We start from the raw sequence: 19609 nt of genomic DNA on the forward strand, positions 1-19609 counted from the left end.
CTTTTCGGTGCAGGTTTTAAGAAAGTGAAGTTTTGTAAATTAAGTAAAAAGAAAATAAAATAAGAAAGAGAATGTGAAATAACTCAGTTTATCTTGGAACTTATCAAAAAGTAATACGACTAAATGGAGAGAGTATAAAAATATGTGCACAGTTCGTCCCACAAAAATATGTGCATTCCATTTTTTGAAAGCTATCCTAATTTATTACCCATATACATTAACTTATTTAGAACTTATATCATCATTAAACACTAGTACTAATAATATGGGTATCACTGTCCACTAACACTACTTTAACTACCCTTCTCCTCCCCTATATTACTCTACTAATTTTGTCTTAATTCTTGTGTCATACCAATTACCCATATTTTTATAGGACGTATGTAGTATATAAATGAGACCAATATTGTACTACTTTTTTACTCATTTATTTTAAAATGTAAAATAATTTCTTAAAATTCGTGACGAATTAATACATGTCTTTAAAATGGCAAAGGATGGAGTAGAAAAGTAGTGGAATAATAAAAACACAAAAATAAAATTCTAAATTGTACATGTAACTCGATCATTCCTCAAGTGAGTTAGGGCACCCGCAACGCGTTACGCGGGTGTCCCGCGTTCCGTCACGGAAGGACGGGACGGCGGCGCGACGCGTTGCAGCGCCCCGTCTCGTCCCCAGCCCGTCACTATCTCGTCCCGCGTCCCGTTCCGCCGTGACTCAGAACGAGACGTCTCGCCACGCGCCGAGGCGACGTGGCGTGCTCAGGCGCGATGCGTGACGCCCACTCGCCGGCCCGCGAGTGGGTTTCGTCACGCTAACGCAATAATTCATTTTTAAAAAAAAAATGAATTTTAAAAAAATATTTTTTATTTATAAAAATTGGTTTTTATATTTAAAAACATTTTTTACAAATAAATGAATACAAGAAATTCGTAATAGCCCATATATTTGATGAGCTTGCGAATTTATGAAACCATTCTTGGTTGTTTCTCTTTTATAGAGACATCCTTGAATGTTTTATGTTCCACTTTCAATGTGGGATAAACTCATTCTTTGTTGTTTCTCTTTTATAGAGACATCCTTGAATGTTTTATGTTTCACTTTCGATCTGGGACAAACTCATTCTTGGTTGTTTCTCTTTTATAGAGACATCCATGAATGTTTTATGTTCCACTTTCGATGTGGGACAAACTCATTTTTGGTTGTTGTTCTTTAATAGAGACATCCTTGAATGTTTTATGTTCCACTTTCGATATGGGATTTTAATTATGTCTTTTTCTATTTTTTTAAATTATGTCATTTTTATTTTTTTAGGAGTTTAATTATATCTTTTTCTATTTTTTGAATTTTAAGTTGTAATGTTATTTTAATTTTAATGAAGTGTGTTTTTTAATTAAATTTGTTGGAAAAATAAAAATTAAAAAATAAAATTGAATGAATAGTAATTTAAGGGACTGAGGGTTGCAGGTTCCGTCCCTTAGTTAAGGGATGGGGTAAAAAAGTACAGTGAGGCCCGCAAATAGTGTTTTAAGTGACGGTTAAGAGACGGTACAGTGACAGCGTCGTGGATGGACTTATGCATTTCTCGTCTGAGAAACCAATTACTCTTTCAACAAATAGTGGTAATGTAATTTCCCAAGGCATTGGTTTAGTCTTGTTCTTCACTCAAGATTGCATGCATGAGCTTTGTTATTATGCCTTTTCTAAGCATTTCAAATTCCCATGTATGGAGATCTCATTTTTTAATTGCAGCCACAGTCTACTCTCGGGGGATCGTTTGAGCTGAAAGAAAGGAATTACCCATATCCCCCAATCTCTTCAACTTCACAGCTCTCTGTTTTATTGACTTTATTTGCAGATGGCTTGTGCATTTTCCAATTAATTGAATTAATTGGGCCTTATCTTGTTGATGGAGATAGCTCTCTGCAAATGGGGGTTTTTATCTCTGCTGTGTTTAGGTCTCTCATTTTCAATTGGATTTTCAGGTTTGTTGCAATTTACATTTCATAGCAAATGGAATTATGAATGTGACTTTTCCTTAACTTTGTTTCTCCATTTAAATTTGTGAATGAAGTTGAGGGGCTACATGGTAATTCAAGAGTACGAGGAGTGAATTTGGGTGGATGGTTGGTGATTGAGGGTTGGATTAAGCCTTCTCTGTTTGATGATATTCCCAATAGTGACATGCTTGTAAGTGTGTGTTTTTGTGTGTGTGTGTATGTGTTGAGTGTACATACCTGTTAAAAGTTTGTGGTTGATGGATTTTAGGATGGAACAGAGGTCCTACTAAAGTCAGTGAGTGGGAACAAATATGTTTCTGCTGACAATGGTGGAGGAGGGGCTGTCGCGGTTGACAGAGATGTTCCTCTTGCTTGGGCGACATTTCGGGTTAGGCCTACAAAGGATTTCTTGCCATTTTGATTATTGAAACCTGTTGTGAGCATTGAATATGTTATGGAGTGATAAGGCAGTTAAGAACCAATGGATAAACAATTCGAAGATAAAGAATAGAAAATAACTCTCAAGCTTTTGTAACAAGAACCAACAGAACTTGGAAATAAAATAGATAATAATCCTCTCACCGAGGCCTCGGTTTTCACTGCCTAATAACTTTGATCTCTCTGGATGATTCTCCTAATCTCCAAGGCTCTCCTTTTATAGGAGTTTACAAGAGAGTCTAAATAAGCTAAGCAATCAATCATATAATTATTATAATATAATAATTGATAATGATGAGAACTATTAAAGGGAAATAATAATTGTAATTAGCCAATATCTCAGCAAATCCTCAATCAGCAAATCTTGACCATGATATCTCCATTCTTCTTCACAACGGATCCTTAATTCCAGCAATTACCATGATCTCCTTAATTCTTGCTGATTTGGCTACTGATTGTAATTCGCCACCTGTCGTGGTCCACGTGTGTAGACCTTCCAAGGACGATTGCTATCAATTGCCTTCTCGGTGGAAACAGCCTTGTCCACAAGGCTGAAGAACGGAAATTGGCATCGCATATCCTCTTCATCCACCCATGTTGCCTCATCTGCTGATAATCCGACCCATTTCACTAACACTTGAGCAACTGAGACACTGTCCCTCATAACTGAACGACGATCCAGGATCAGCTCTGGTAAATAAGGTGGATCCACACACAAGAGATCCTCAGGGAGAGATGGTTCAGCAACAGTCGCCCCAATAGCTTTCTTAAGAAGGGAGACATGGAAAACTGGATGAATACGAGACTCAGGAGGTAGTTGCAACTGGTATGCCACAGCTCCCACTCTCGCCACCACACTAAAGGGACCGAAGTAGCGTGAAGCAAGCTTACGATTCTTTGAGCGAAACAACGTCGACTGGCGATATGGCCGGAACATGAGATAGACCAGATCTCCAACATCAAATTCTTCGTGGCGGCGATGTCTATTTGCTGAACGTAGCATTTTCTGCTGTGCTCTCTCAAGATGAAAACGTAGGTGAGCTAATGACTCATCACGGGCACGCAAATCTTCCGCGACAGCATTAACTCTGACCTCTCCTGGCAGAAAGCTTTGAATAGTGGGGGGAGGACGACCATACACCACTTCGAAGGGAGTAGTATGAGCAGCCGTTTGTAAGCTAGAATTATAGCAATATTCAGCCCACGCAAGCCATTTGCTCCATTGTTTAGGCCGCTCTGAAGAGAAGCAGCGTAAGCATGTCTCAAGACATCGGTTGAGGACTTCAGTTTGTCCATCAGTTTCGGGATGATAGGCGGAACTCATCCGAAGTGAAGTGCCAGAGAATCGGAATAATTCTTGCCAAAATGAACTGAGAAAAATCGGATCTCGATCTGGTACAATAGAAGTGGGCAGCCCGTGCAGCCGCACAATTTCACTAGTGAAGAGATCAGCAACTTGACGAGCTGTAAAGGGATGTCGGAGACCCAAGAAATGGGCATATTTTGAGAACCTATCCACAACGACCAGCACGCAATCCACACGCCCAGCCCTGGGCAGCCCCGTTATAAAATCCATGCTGATGTCATCCCAAATCCTTGAAGGGATCGGCAATGGTGTAAGCAGGCCAGTAGGGGCGCGTGTGTCATACTTGTTCTTTTGGCAGATTGCACAAGCTGCAACGAATTTGGTAACATGCTTGACCATACCAGGCCAATACACATTAGCAGCAAGTCGGCGATAGGTGCGATAAGCCCCAGCGTGGCCACCGCTCGGAGTCATGTGGAATTCAGCAATCAGTTTCGGGATCCATTCAGAGTTGGGTGGTATGACAAGACGCCCTTTATAAAACAGTAAATCGTGTGACAGAGAGTAATGTTTGGCCGATTGCTTACCCTGCATCAAGGCTGCTCTTATGGCTGAGAGAGTGGAGTCATCTGCTAAGGTACGTTGTACCTCAGACCAGTCGAGCCAAACTGGGGTAGAGAGGGCCGCATATGACAGTTCCTCCTCCTTAAGTGACAGAGCATCCGCCGCACGATTCAAAATCCCCTTCTTGTAGACTATTGTGAAGTCATAGCCGAGAAGCTTAGCAGCCCAATTTTGCTGCGCTGGGGTGGTCAACGATTACGTGAGCAAGTGGCGGAGGCTTCGTTGGTCTGTTCGCACGATGAAACGGCGACCTAGGAGATATGGTCTCCAATGTTGGATAGCAAGCACGAGGGCCATCAATTCTTTCTCATAGGCAGATTTGGAGAGAAATTGGGGAGAGATTGTCTTGCTGAAGTAGGCAACATGTTGATTCTCTTGCATCAGAACAGTGCCAAAACCACGCCCCGAGGCATCACATTCCACGATGAAATCTTTTGAAAAATTTGGCATTCTGAGCAAGGGGGCTGTGGTGAGAGCAAGCTTGAGATTTTGAAAAGCTTCATCTGCCTCCTTCGTCCACTGAAACTTCTTGCCATCGGGTTTCTTTAACAAGGACGTGAGAGATGCAGTAATTTTACCATAGTCACGAATGAAACGGCGATAATAGCCGGTTAAGCCAAGGAATCCTCTTATGCCACGCACTGTTGATGGGGTCGGCCAACGCATGACAGCGGCTATCTTCATAGGATCCATACGTACTCCCTCGAATGACACCATATGCCCCAGATATTCTACACGTTGACGGCCCAAAATGTATTTCTTTGGATTAAGTATCAGGGCATGATCGTACAGCAGCTGAAAGACTTGATGGAGATGACCAATATGTTCTTCCCACGTACGGCTATAGACGAAGATATCGTCAAAAAAGACTAGAACAAATTTTCGAAGAAAAGGTCAAAAAATATCGTTCATGAGGCTCTGAAATGTGGCTGGTGCGTTCGTCAACCCAAACGGCATAACAAGGAATTCATAGTGGCCAGAATGGGTACGGAAGGTCGTCTTAGCTACATCTGATGGAGCCACACGTATCTGATGATAGCCAGCACGAAGATCGAGTTTACTGAACCACTGTGAACCGTGTAATTCATCCAGTAACTCTTGGATCACCGGAGTGGGATACTTGTCAGGCACGGTCCTTTTATTAAGTTCGCGATAATCAACACAAAATCGCCAGGACCCGTCTTTCTTCCGGACTAAGAGTACTGGACCTGAATATGGGCCTGTACTCGGTTGTATAATCCCTGCGGCCAGCATCTCTGAGACCAACTTCTCCATTTCTTCCTTTTGTGTGTGGTTATAACGATAGGGTCTGACCGACACCGGCTCTGATCCCGGTTGCAGCGTGATGCGATGATCCGTCGTGCGATGGGGTGGAAGCGAGGTGGGGGCGGTAGAGATAGCCGGAAAAGCCTCAAGAAGATCTCGTAGTTGGCGTCGGGCTGAAGATGGGAGGGTGTCATTCAAGCCGAATGCTGTCAAGGCCTGGTCCCCTTCGAGTGACCATAACAGCCAAGAATCATCGATCTCGCTGACTGAACGGAGTTCAGAGGATGTGCATGCCCTCCGAGTGAGAGTAGGATCGCCTTGCAGCTGTACTAAACGTCCTGATAGTTTGAATCCCATCGTTAACTCCCGTCAATTTGCCTTGACCTCTCCCAACGATGCTAACCAAGAGATGCCCAAGATCAGATCCACTCCTCGCAAGAGAAAAACATAACAAGATAAGATGAACTCCTCTGATGCTAAGCCTAGTTTGACATTCTGACAAATTCCGCCGCTGCGCACTTTGGACCCGTCGCCTAAACGAACAGAGAATGTGGTTGTGGGAGTAATTTCTAGGCCAAGCGAAGTGGCCATGTGATCGGCAATAAAACAATGGCTAGCTCCACTATCCACCATGATTTTGATGCTCGATGCCCCAATCGTCCCTGAGAACTTCATCGTTTGGTAGCTGTCCAAGCCATGTGATGACAATTCGGATAGTTGTAGATGATGGAAAGCCGCAAGATCAGAATTAGTGTGCTCCTCGTCTTTCCCTGTTTCTTCGTCTTCATCTGTGGAATCGTCGTCCTCAACAATGACCTTTAGAGTTTTTGGTGGGCAACGATGTGTAGGGCTATACTTCAAGCCGCATTTAAAACATGTGCCAGCAGCAAGATGTTTCCGATATTCTTCTGTGGACATACTTCGGAAATGGTTGGGCGGTCGAGGTCCCACCGAGGCTGCGGATGGGGCTGAAATCTGTGGAGCTTGTTTCCCATGATTAGTAGATGGCTGCGAGAAATAGCGACTGGTGGAAGAACTACCAGAAACGTGCTTAGTAGTAGGAGCCAAAGACTGAGAAATATTCTCATATCGTTTAGCCATTTGGACAGCATCTGAGTAGGTAGAGGGGTCTTGTAAGTACATGCGGATTGAAGGCTTAAGACCTGCCAGAAAAATCCCCATGTATTGAGGATCTGTGAGATCGGGCAATTGAGACAAACGTGACTCAAACAGAGCAATGTAGTCCGCGAGGGAGCCATCCTGTTTTGTTGCTGCTAGAGCTTCATATCCATCATGGGTGTTATTATCACCGAAACGGATAATGAGTTCACGTGAAAACTGACTCCATGATAGCGAAGGGTAGCGTCGTCTGACAATTTGAATCCAGGGAAGGGCAGAAATTAAAAGATAATGCAATAGGCCTAGAAATCAGCAATCACTTGGATCCAATCACCATCCTTCCCATTCCTAGTAATCGATATCAATTGCCTCCCGGAGTAAAACAGCCTTGTCCACAAGGCTGAGGGCCGAGATCCTCGTCCATCCATTCTTCGAAGCTCCCATCCACATCATCATCATCATCATTGAGGACAATTACTTGGAGAGTTTTGGGTGGACAGCGATGCGTTTGGCTGTACTTGAGGGCGCATTGGAAACATGTGCCTGCAGCCCTATGTTTCTGGTATTCCTCCTGGGACATGTTTCTGAACCGGTGATTGGGACGCTGCCTTGAGGACAACGGGAACGATGAGGCTGAGTCTGAATGTGGGAAAGTGGAATTGGGGTACCAGAGTTGGCCACTGTAGAGGGATTGGGCGAGTAGGGGTGCTGAATGTTGGGGTGGCCGAGAGTGACTCGAATGCTGTATAAAGGAACGATGAGTGGAGAAGTTACCTGAGTCATTCTTAATCGGACAGGTTAAAGGCGTCGACATACGCTCTATACGTTTGGCCATCTTAACTGCATCCGAATAAGTTGTTGGATCACTTAACTGTAGCTGAATATGTGGTTTAAGCCTCGCTAAAAAGAAACCCAGAAATTGGTTATCGGTAAGATCGGACAGCTGGGCTAAGTGTGACTCAAATGCAGTAATGTAATCTGCCACAGACCCATCTTGTTTGGTAGCAGCTAGGGCTTCATAACTATCACAAGCCGAATCGTCGCCAAAGCGAAAGAGAAGTTCACGTGAAAACTGATCCCAAGAGAGGGAAGGGAACCTACGACGGAGAATCCGGATCCAGGGGAGAGCTGGTCCAGATAAGGCGATGAGGACAAGGTCCATGCGACTGGCATCAGGCGTTTTATTGACCATGAAGTATTGGCCAGCCCGTGCAAGCCAACCTAGAGCATCTGTTCCATCAAATGAAGGTAACGCCATTGCTGGTGGAGTGCCGCTTGTGGGAATCGGGCTGGAGGCATCTGGATCAGAGAATGGATCCCGGGGCATGTCTGGATGAGTCTCCGGTATAGTCTCCCCAATGCGAGGCCCACGGAGCTCGCGTAGAACAGGCTCGAGGCAGCGAAGAATTCTTTCATCAAGTGAGGTATCTAATGAGTGGACATGAGCAGTAAGTTCCGCCACTGCCTTCTCCAAACCCTCAACACGTGAGAGCGTGTCATCCGAGCGTGATACAGAGGAACGTGCATCGACCATCGTTCACCATGGTCGAAACATGTTCCTCGGGATCACGCTCAGATGACACACTCGTGCGTGTTGATGGTTTGGAGAAGGCAATGGCAGAACTTACTACTCATGTCCGCTCTTTGGACACCACTCTGGATGAAAGAATTCGTCGTTGTATTGAACCAGTTTTCCGTGAGCTTCGCGGAACTCCCATTGAGGAGCCTGTATCAGAGGCTCATCCACACAAGACGGGGGAAAATGCCTTGGATGAAGATGCTTCCAGCCCGTCTCTCACAACTGCAGTTCCACCATCAATGGCCTTACCTTCATTTGATGGAACTGATGCCCTTGGTTGGCTTGCGAGGGCTGGCTAATACTTCATGGTCAATAAAACACCAGATGCTGCTCGTATGGATCTTGCACTCATTGCTTTATCAGGTCCTGCCCTTCCCTGGATTCAAATTGTCAGACGACGCTACCCTTCGCTCTCATGGAGTCAGTTTGCACGTGAACTCATTATCCGTTTCGGTGATAATAACACCCATGATGGATATGAAGCTCTAGCAGCAACAAAACAGGATGGCTCCCTCGCGGACTACATTGCTCTGTTTGAGTCACGTTTGGCTCAATTGCCCGATCTCACAGATCCTCAATACATGGGGATTTTTCTGGCAGGTCTTAAGCCTTCAATCCGCATGTACTTACAAGACCCCTCTACCTCAGATGTTGTCCAAATGGCTAAACGATATGAGAATATTTCTCAGTCTTTGGCTCCTACTACTAAGCACGTTTCTGGTAGTTCTTCCACCAGTCGCTATTTCTCGCAGCCATCTACTAATCATGTGAAACAAGCTCCACAGATTTCAGCCCCATCCGCAGCCTCGGTGGGACCTCGACCGCCCAACCGTTTCCGAAGTATGTCCACAGAAGAATATCGGAAACATCTTGCTGCTGGCACATGTTTTAAATGCGGCTTGAAGTATAGCCCTACACACCGTTGCCCACCAAAAACTCTAAAGGTCATTGTTGAGGACGACGATTCTACAGATGAAGACGAAGAAACAGGGAAAGACGGGGAGCACACTAATTCTGATCTTGCGGCATTCCATCATCTACAACTATCCGAATTGTCATCACATGGCTTGGACAGCTACCAAACGATTAAGTTCTCAGGGACGATTGGGGCATCGAGCATCAAAATCATGGTGGATAGTTGAGCTAGCCATTGTTTTATTGCCGATCACATGGCCACTTCGCTTGGCCTAAAAATTACTCCCACAGCCACATTCTCTGTTCGTTTAGGCTTAGCATCAGAGGAGTTCATCTTATCTTGTTATGTTTTTCCCTTGCGAGGAGTGGATCTGATCTTGGGCATCTCTTGGTTAGCATCGTTGGGAGAGGTCAAGGCAAATTGGCGGGAGTTAACGATGGGATTCAAACTATCAGGACGTTTAGTACAGCTGCAAGGCGATCCTACTCTCACTCGGAGGGCATGCACATCCTCTGAACTCCGTTCAGTCAGGGAGATCGATGATTCTTGGCTGTTATGGTCACTTCAAGGGGACCAGGCCTTGACAACATTCGGCTTGAATGACACCCTCCCATCTTCAGCCCGACGCCAACTACGAGATCTTCTTGAGGCTTTTCCGGCTATCTCTACAGCCCCCACCTCGCTGCCACCCCATCGCACGACGGATCATCGCATCACGCTGCAACCGGGATCAGAGCCGGTGTCGGTCAGACCCTATCGTTATAACCACACACAAAAGGAAGAAATGGAGAAGTTGGTCTCAGAAATACTGGCCGCAGGGATTATACAACCGAGTACAGGCCCATATTCAAGTCCAGTACTCTTAGTCCGGAAGAAAGACGGGTCCTGGCGATTTTGTGTTGATTATCGCGAACTTAATAAAAGGACCGTGCCTGACAAGTATCCCATTCCGGTGATCCAAGAGTTACTGGATGAATTACACGGTTCACAGTGGTTCAGTAAACTCGATCTTCATGCCGGCTATCATTAGATACGTGTGGCTCCATCAGATGTAGCTAAGACGGCCTTCCGTACCCATTCTGGCCACTATGAATTCCTCGTTATGCCGTTCGGGTTGACGAACGCACCAGCCACATTTCAGAGCCTCATGAACGATATTTTTCGACCTTTTCTTAGAAAATTTGTTCTAGTCTTTTTTGACGATATCCTCGTCTACAGCCGTACGTGGGAAGAACATATTGGTCATGTCCATCAAGTCTTTCAGCTGCTGTAGGATCATGCCCTGATACTTAATCCAAAGAAATGCATTTTGGGCCGTCAACATGTAGAATTTCTGGGGCATGTGGTGTCATTCGAGGGAGTACGTATGGATCCTATGAAGATAGCCGCTGTCATGCGTTGGCCGACCCCATCAACAGTGCGCGGCATAAGAGGATTCCTTGGCTTAACCGGCTATTATCGCCGTTTCATTTGTGACTATGGTAAAATTACTGCACCTCTCACGTCCTTGTTAAAGAAACCCGATGGCAAGAAGTTTCAGTGGACGAAGGAGGCAGATGAAGCTTTTCAAAATCTCAAGCTTGCTCTCACCACAGCCCCTTGCTCAGAATGCCAGATTTTTCAAAAGATTTCATCGTGAAATGTGATGCCTCGGGGCGTGGTTTTGGCGCTGTTCTGATGCAAAAGAATCAACCCGTTGCCTACTTCAGCAAGACAATCTCTCCCCAATTTCTCTCCAAATCTGCCTATGAAAAGAATTGATGGCCCTCGTGCTTGCTATCCAACATTGGAGACCATATCTCCTAGGTCGCCGTTTCATCGTGCGAACAGACCAACGAAGCCTCCGCCACTTGCTCACGCAATCGTTGACCACCCCAGCGCAGCAAAATTGGGCTGCTAAGCTTCTCGGCTATGACTTCACAATAGTCTACAAGAAGGGGATTTTGAATCGTGCGGCGGATGCTCTGTCACGTAAGGAGGAGGAACTATCATATGCGGCCCTCTCTACCTCAGTTTGGCTCGACTGGTCTGAGGTACAACGTATCTTAGCAGATGACTCCACTCTCTTAGCCATAAGAGCAGCCTTGATGCAGGGTAAGCAATCGGCCAAACATTACTATCTGTCACACGATTTACTGTTTTATAAAGGGCGTCTTGTCATACCACCCAACTCTGAATGGATCCCAAAACTGATTGCTAAATTCCACATGACTCCGAGTGGTGGCCACGCTGGGGCTTATCGCACCTATCGCCGACTTGCTGCTAATGTGTATTGGCCTGGTATGGTCAAGCATGTTACCAAATTCGTTGCAGCTTGTGCAATCTGCCAAAAGAAGGAATCGGGCTGCAGGCATCTGGATCAGAGACTGGATCCCGGGGCATGTCTGGATGAGTCACCGGTATAGTCTCCCCAATGCGAGGCCCACGGAGCTCGCGTAGAACAGGCTCGAGGCAGCGAAGAATTCTTTCATCAAGTGAGGTATCTAATGAGTGGACATGAGCAGTAAGTTCCGCCACTGCCTTCTCCAAACCCTCGACACGTGAGAGCGTGTCATCCGAGCGTGATACAGAGGAACGTGTATCGACCATCGTTCACCGCGCCAAATTGTTATGGAGTGATAAGGCAGTTAAGAACCAAAGGATAAACAACTCGAAGATAAAGAATAGAAAATAACTCTCAAGCTTTTGTAACAAGAACCAACAGAACTTGGAAATAAAATTGATAATAATCCTCTCACCGAGGCCTCGGTTTTCACCGCCTAATAACTTTGATCTCTCTGGATGATTCTCCTAATCTCCAAGGCTCTCCTTTTATAGGAGTTTACAAGAGAGTCTAAATAAGCTAAGCAATCAATCATGTAATTATTATAATATAATAATTGATAATGATGAGAACTATTAAAGGGAAATAATAATTGTAATTAGCCAATATCTCAGCAAATCCTCAATCAGCAAATCTTGACCATGATATCTCCATTCTTCTTCACAATGGATCCTTAATTCCAGCAATTACCATGATCTCCTTAATTCTTGCTGATTTGGCTACTGATTGTAATTCGCCACCTGTCGTGGTCCACGTGTGTAGACCTTCCAAGGACGATTGCTATCAGAATATGACATTTCTCATTTGTAAATTTGTTAAATTGAAATAGTAATTAATCCATAATTTGAATTGAAACAGATCTTAACTCATGAGGAGTGATTTTTATTTCTCATAGCATCATTACAAAGATGTTGAACTGGTTTAAGATGCAATTTATGTAGTTAATTAGTTTGTTTCTCATCAGTTATGGAGAGTATCCGAGTCAATCTTCCAATTCCGTACTTCTGGTGGCCAGTTTCTGAACTGTGGTGGTGATGGGGACAACGTTACTGCTGCAGCAGAGTTACCGTCTGATACAGAAACCTTTTACTTGGAAAGAAAAAACAACCAAATTCACATCAAACTCAAGACTGGAATGCATTACCAGGTATCATATTTGCCATGTATAGTCGTCTGATTGCTGTTCGTACGGGATATAACCACAGCTGGCTCTGGGTCTTTTATAATAATTCTGTCACTATCATTCAAGTTAGTTTGAATGAAAACGATAGAATTTTAAACCATAATCATGCCAGTAATAACTTGTTTGGACCTCTTGAACTTGTCATGGGAGGATGGCACTTGAGCCTCACATAATTGTTCGATAAATTACAATTTTCATAGGCATCAAAGATGCATGATAGTATTATGTCCATTTGTTTAGGCGTCAAATGCCAACCAGCTCACAGCAGACTATCCAGGGACACCCGGATGGAATGATAATGCTGCTACATTTGAATTGATAATTGTGTCTAATAGTTTACATGGAGACTACCAGTTTGCTAATGGCTACGGACGTGATAAGGCAGAAGAAGTTTACAAGGTTAGCTGATTCTTAATACTGCTGTATTGGACATTTCAGATGATGCATGATATTAATGTTTTAATAGATTTCTTGATAATAATTAGAATGCTATCCTAATCTAATAATAACCAACTCCTAACTTATCCAATATTTACAGAATTTATTGAATCAACTTTCAACACTCCCCCTTGATTCAAACTCACATACTCCTAGTTGAGATGTAAAAAACTGATGTTTAGCTTGCGGAAGCGATTTGGTGAAAATATCAGCGGTCTGCTCATTAGTACCACAAAACTTTAGTACAATCTTTCCATCTGCAACCAGCTTGCGTATGAAGTGATGCTGCACATCTACGTGCTTCTTTCTTCCATGAAAGGCCAGATTTTTCGTCATTGCAATAGCAGACCTGTTGTCACAATAAATCATTGTAGCTTCATTATGATCTAGGATAAAATCAACAACCAATTTTTGGAGCCACAAAGCCTGGCGTGCTGCTGCTGTAGCTGCTGCGTACTCTGCTTCAGAGGATGATAGGGCTATTGTGTCTTGCTTCTTTGAACTCCAAGTTACAGCCCCAGAACCAAAGCCGAAAACATTGCCTGATGTGCTTTTTCTATCATCTAAGCACCCTGCCCAGTCACTATCGGTATACCCAACCAAAAGTCTGGCACTTTACTATACCATATTCCAAATTTCACCGTACCTGCGACATAACGGAGTATTCTTCGAGCTGCACCAAGATGTTGTTTGGTTGGATTATGCATATATCTCGACACTACACTTACAGGACAAACAATGTCGGGCCTTGTATGAGTAAGGTAGTTAAGTCCTCCAACTAGACTCCTGTATATTGTACCATCAGCATGTTCAGTGCCATCAACACGCTGCAACTTCTCGTTAACATTCATCGGTGTTGCTGCAGTTTCACAATTGCTCATGTGAAATTTCTTCAACAAGTCAGTAGCATGCTTCTCTTGACACACAAAGATTCCATCCTTGTTTTGCTTCACTTCAAGCCCAAGAAAAAAACTTAACAGACCTAAGTCTGTCATCTCAAACTCATTCATCATATTAGACTTGAACTCATCAACCAATGATTGAAATGAACACATATAAATCATGTCATCCAAATACAGACAAACAACAAGGAAGTCTTTGTTACCTTGCTTCTTGAAGTAGAGAGTGGGCTCATTGTCACTTCTTGTGAATCCGCTTGCTCGAAAGAATGAGTCAATTCTACTATACCACGCACGTGGGGCTTGTTTCAGCCCATAAAGAGCTCTCATCAACTTGTAAACCTTGTCTTCTTGGCCACAAATAGCATAACCTTCAGGTTGTGAGACATAAACTTCATCTTCTAACTCACCATTGAGAAATGCGGACTTCACATCGAACTGATACACAGGTAGTTGTAATTGAGCAGCCACAACAAGAAACATTCTCACTGTTTCAAATCGAGCAACAGGTGAGAAAGTCTCTTCATAATCCACCACATGCTGTTGTGAGTATCCTTTGACGACCAGCCTTGCTTTGTGCTTTTGAATACTCCCATCAGAGTTGTACTTTGTGCGGAACACCCATTTGAGCCCTATCAGATTCTTATATGCTGGTTTTTCAACAAGCTGCCATGTTTTGTTTTTTTCGATGGCCTCCAACTCAGCTTCCATTGCATCTTGCCATATTTTGTGTTCTACAGCTTCATCAAAAGAAATGGGATCAGCGACATATAATGCGAAGTTACATGTCCTGTAAATATTTCGGAGTGAACGGAAATGCTTCGGAGGTGTTCCATCTGAGGTGGCACCAGAAGATAAGTTTGATGCTGGTGATAATGTACTGCTGCTCGCTGAACTGCTGCTTGCTAAACTGCTGCTCGCTGAGTTGTGGGGTGATGTATGATTGCTCGGGTTTTGAGTCGGGCTGCCTTGAGGGGTAGAGTCAGGTGATGATGAGTTGCTTCTGCCATTTTGCTCAGGTTCTTCATGCCTATGATCTGTAAGTTCAAAATACATTCCTGATGGATTCTCGTTAGTGTTCCATATCCACCTTTCTTCCTCGTTAAACTTGACATCCCTGCTCACAGTGACCTTGCCATTCACCGGGTCATATAGCTTGTATGCTTTGGTTTCAGTACAATAGCCAATGAATATATTTTTTTTCAGATTTACTATCAAGCTTACGACGTAAGTTAGACGGAACCAAAGCATAAGCTACACAACCAAAGACTTTCAAATGTCTTACCCAAGGCTTCTTACCCCTCCATGCTTCGAAAGGAGTCTGATGCATGACCGCCCTTGTTGGAGATATGTTCAACAAATAAACTGCAGTTGCAACGGCTTGTCCCCAGAACTTCTTTGGTAACCCTTTAGATTGCAGCATACTCCTAGCCATTTCAACCACCGTTCTATTTTTTCGCTCAGCCACGCCATTTTGCTGAGGCGTGTAGGGTGTCGTTAGCTCTCTGCAGATGCCATGTTCCTCACAGTAGCTTGTGAACCCTCGTCCTAGAAATTCACCACCACGATCAGTGCGAAGAGCCTTAATGTTCCTGTCACTGTGATTCTCCACCAACACTTTAAATTTCTTGAAATGTTCAAATGCCTCAGATTTTAATTTCAAGAAATAAACCCAACTCATCCGAGTGTAGTCATCAGTAAATAGTAAAAAATATCGATTTCCACCAATAGACTCGGTTTGCATTGGCCCACATAAATCAGCATGCACTAACTCCAAAAAATGTGACGCTCTCCATGCCTTCCCGGAGGGAAAGGGCTGCCTGCATTGTTTACCATACATACACCCTTCACAAAAGACATGTTCTCCTATTTTTGGCAATCCCACAACCATCTCATTTTGACTTAGGACCCTTAGACTTTTCACATTCAGATGCCCATAACGAAAGTGCCATAGTCTAGTTTCATTTTCACTCTTAGCCACCAGTGCACTACCAACATCATTAGACACATCAAGAGGAAACATTCTGTTTTGTGTCATACGAATAAGAGCTATTGTATGACCCGATTTTTTATCAGCAATGGCACAAGTCTTATTATTAAACACAATAGAATATCCACTAGCCATCAATTGACCAACACTTAATAAACTATGGGCTAAGCTAGGCACATATTGCACATCATGTATAAGTTTGACATCACCTTGGATAGTTTTGATAGCCACTGTACCTCGGCCTTCAATAGGGACTTGTTTGTCATCTCCAAGTCGCACTTCTCCTTTTTGCTTCTCATCAAGATCTTTGAACAATGACTTTGACCCGGACATATGGTTTGAGCACCCACTGTCCACAAACCACATTCTTTCATTATCATTATCAACTACATTTGAGTGTGTCAAGAATAGATTGTTTTCCTCTTCCACTTTTTCTGTGAAATTTGCTTTTGGTCATGCTTCTGCTTGATCCAACAGAAAGCTTCTTTGTGTCCATTCTTCTTGTAATAATGGCATTGAATACCATATTTGTTTTGACGTCCCTCATCATGACGTCCTCGTCCTCTACCACTGCCATGACCTCAGCCACGAAATCCACGGCGAAATCCGCCTCTACCACGGCCTCCTGAATTTTCAAACTTTCCTTTATAAAAAGAATTTTCTTTCACTTGAAATGCCTTCTCTTCCACCTTGTCACAAGGTTTTCTCACCCTGGTTTCATGAGCCAACAGAGAACTCATCAATTCATCAAAAGTGTAAGTCGACGGATCCTTCGACTCCTCAATGGCAGGAACGAGATAATCAAAACTTTCATTCAAACTTCTTAAAACTTTGCCCACAACTTGTTCATTACTGATAGTTTCTCCATAGGAACCCATTTGACTGACAATTTCAGTCACTCTAGACAAATAATTTTGTACAGTTTCTTTCTCACCCATCATCAATTCAGCAAAACTGCGACGAAGTGTTTGCAATCGTACTTTAATTACTTTCTGATCACCCAAATATTCCTGCTTGAGTATTTCCCATGCTTCATGGGCTGTATTTGCTGCTGAAATCCTTGAAAATATATCATCTTCTATCGCTGACTGAATGAAGAACAACGCCTTTGCATCTTTCTTGCGATTTTCCCTCAGTTGCTGATCGGGCACAGCCGGTGCCGGATTCGGTTCAGTAAAACCGTTCTCCACCAAATCCCACAATTCTTGGGATTTGAACATAGTCTTCATTTTAAGACTCCATAGATGATATTTTTCTCCCCTGAAATTTGGAATCTGGGACTGAGAAGTAGATGTTGTTCCATTTGCTGCCATTTTTGTTACTTTGTGTTTGGATGGGGATCTAACCTGAAATTATTCTCTGATACCACTTATTGTGGTAAAAGTAAATCAAAGTAAAGAGACTGATATTGACAGGAAACGTTGGTTTTTTTATTGATCAGCACATTACAAACTAAATACATAACCACACCTTTTATAATGAAAAGAATAACTACTTTTTCTAACTGCTAGAAACTGCCATCCATAACTGACAACCATAACTGTCATATCCTAATCTAATAATAACCAACTCCTAACTTATCCAATATTTACAGAATTTATTGAATCAACTTTCAACAATATATACATTTGCCATTGCAGAATCCCAGGAACAATTTTATCACTATAGAAGATTTCAATTTTCTCTATAGGCATGGAATCAATACTGTGAGAATACCTGTAGGCTGGTGGATAGCTTACGATCCCAATCTTCCACCTCCTTTTATCGGTGGAAGTTTGCAAGCACTCGATAATGCTTTTTCGTGGGCACAGTAAGCCTAACTTTCCTAAAATCAAATACGTTGCTGTAAATAGACTATTCAAGTTCCCTCGATTCTCATGCTCCGCCTGTCAAATACTTTGGTTCAGAGAGTACAACTTAAAGTGCATAATTGACCTTCATGCTGCACCAGGCTCCCAGAATGGGATGGAACACAGTTCTAGTAGAGATGGGACGACAGGATGGCCCACATCATCTGATTACATCTCACAAAGTCTAAATGCAATAGATTTTCTCGCTTCGAGGTACAATGGTCATACACACTGCAATTTTACAGGAAGCTCATGTTTTAGTCACTTCTAGTTTGTGAAAATAGACTCCTTATATCCATTCTCATGTGATGTGTTATGAATTGATCAATTAATCATTTCATTGATCAACATCGGAGCTGTTATAAGCTTGCATATCATCCAGCCACACAAAGTATGAGCGGATATTCACTGTTTTACCTTGTTAGATGAAATCTCCTTGTTTTCTCATGCTCTTTTTCGTGCTTAAGGTTACTTTTCAGACGTGTCCATTATATAGAAGCCTTTGTGTTGTTTCTCAATGAACTAATTATTTTTAAGTTTGCTCCATTTTTAAATATTTGGTACTAATTGGAAGGTAGTGCGTTTTGCCAATTCTGAGTAGAGCAGCTTATTTTGTTCAATTGATTGCAGGTATGCTCAGCATCCTTCGTTGCTGGGGATCGAGCTATTAAATGAGCCATCTGCTGCCTTGGTTCCACTTGACACCCTAACTTCATATTATAAACAAGGATACAAGATTGTTAGGAAATACCCATCCGCTGCTTTTGCCAAAGAATTGGCAATGCCGATCCATTGGAGCTCTACCAGGCTAACTTAGGCGATACAAATACCGTAATAGACTTGCATTACTACAATCTATTCGACGCTTTTTTTTGCCAACATGAGCTCTATAGATAACATTCAGTATGTACACAAGAGTAGGGGAACACAGTTACAGTCTCTGAATGGTGCAAATGGACCGCTTGTTTTCATCTGTGAGTCAGTCCCTTGTTCTTACGCCAGTCTCTTGAATTATAATTTTTCTTTCTCGGAAAGTTTTGTACAACATGGCTCATTCATTTCCATATAATTGATATGTACAAGAATGCAGGGGAATGGGTGAACAAGTGGAACGTGAATGGATCCCAAACCGATTACCAAGATTTTGGACGAGCCCAGTTAGAGGTGTACAATGCTGCTTCATTCGGATGGGCTTACTGGACACTTAAAAATGACAGGAAGCACTGGGATTTTGGGTGGAACGTACGCAACAACTACCTCCAACTTCAACTAGGCAAATATTTTCTTCAAACGATGCTTTTCAGTCCTACCATACTTGATGCCTATTAGAATTCTTGTGGAACTATGCCATTAGTTCGTTGGCCTTCGTACTTGTACCAGATTTGCTGCAACCAAATTGAGCTTTGAACTAATGTTATTGCATCAATTTTGTTGCAGGTTGTTCATCATGCAGGCGAAGTTGGAGTTATGCGATGTTTCTTGAATTCGCATTCGGCTTCTTCTTCGTCTATGGTGTGTAGAGTTTGCAAAATGTCGCAATCCGGCATTGTACACCAGCAGCCGGGAAATGAGGGATGAAAACTGAAGGAAGTTACCACTTCCTTCAAATTGAGCTCAACTCGACTTTATTCATTGCAAGTATCATTTTCTTAATTAAATGGAATTCTCTTATTGGCC

The 19609-nt window shown here is 43.1% G+C and overlaps 1 pseudogene; it reads left to right on the forward strand.

Moving 5' to 3' along the window:
• Positions 1-1910: 1910 nt before the first annotated feature.
• Positions 1911-19261, forward strand: LOC121760520 (annotated as a pseudogene).
• The last annotated feature ends 348 nt before the right edge of the window (positions 19262-19609 follow it).

This window comes from Salvia splendens, chromosome 13 (genome assembly GCF_004379255.2).
Source record: "Salvia splendens isolate huo1 chromosome 13, SspV2, whole genome shotgun sequence".
Taxonomy (NCBI): domain Eukaryota; kingdom Viridiplantae; phylum Streptophyta; class Magnoliopsida; order Lamiales; family Lamiaceae; genus Salvia; species Salvia splendens.